Source organism: Penaeus monodon, chromosome 23 (genome assembly GCF_015228065.2).
Source record: "Penaeus monodon isolate SGIC_2016 chromosome 23, NSTDA_Pmon_1, whole genome shotgun sequence".
Lineage (NCBI taxonomy): Eukaryota > Metazoa > Arthropoda > Malacostraca > Decapoda > Penaeidae > Penaeus > Penaeus monodon.
In genome coordinates, this window is record NC_051408.1 from 37603468 (window position 1) to 37604358 (window position 891).

Below are 891 nucleotides of genomic sequence, written 5' to 3' on the forward strand. Positions count from 1 at the left end.
GTAAACAGACAAATGGTTTTACAACCCCAAAAGCAACTAATGACAAAGAATTAATGCATCTTAACTTAACGTACATGTCACTTTTGTTCTGTATAATGAGAGGTACAGTAAATATTTAATAAAGGAAAAAAAAATGATGGGCCTACATTTTCTTCTTTTCATTATGAGACCTTAGTATCAAATATACACATCTCTTATCTTTTAATACCTCCTGCTATTTTTTTTTTGAGGACTTCTCTTGTAAGATGGTGCTTCCTTCCACAAAACACAGATTTGTCTTAAGAATTTTCCATCCTTGAATGGTATTCAATGGAAATACATCATGTTATAAAGGTATACACCATATGCACTGTTTATTCTATGTATATCCTGTACCCCATTATCAGTTATACAAATTCTTACAGCAAAAAAAATATCATTACAAACTGACATGACTGGTAATAACCACCTGGTCAATTTTCTATAATACAAAAAAAGCAAAATAAAACTGGGAGTAGTATTCCCTTAGCTACACACCAGTGACTTTCATTCTCATTACTGGTTAAAGTGGACTCAGTACATCATGATTATATTACTGATGAAGAAGACCCCCTTTTTCCGAGAAAGAGAAATTCTTACATTTTAGCTTACAATTTCTAATGCACCAACATTTACCTCAAAATAATTCACCAGACATGTAACCTGTCCTTCTCTTTTGAAAATTCAGTGTTACATTGCCTCATTGAAAATGCACATCAAATGCTATTTCCTGTTGTTTTCTGCACCACTGTAGTCCTTTCAAATAATTTCCAAAAAGGCACAATAAGAAAAATCTTACTGTTTACATAACTTCTAACCATATACTTAACTAAACAGTCAATGTATGTCTTCATAAATAAGCATGTTTTTCCT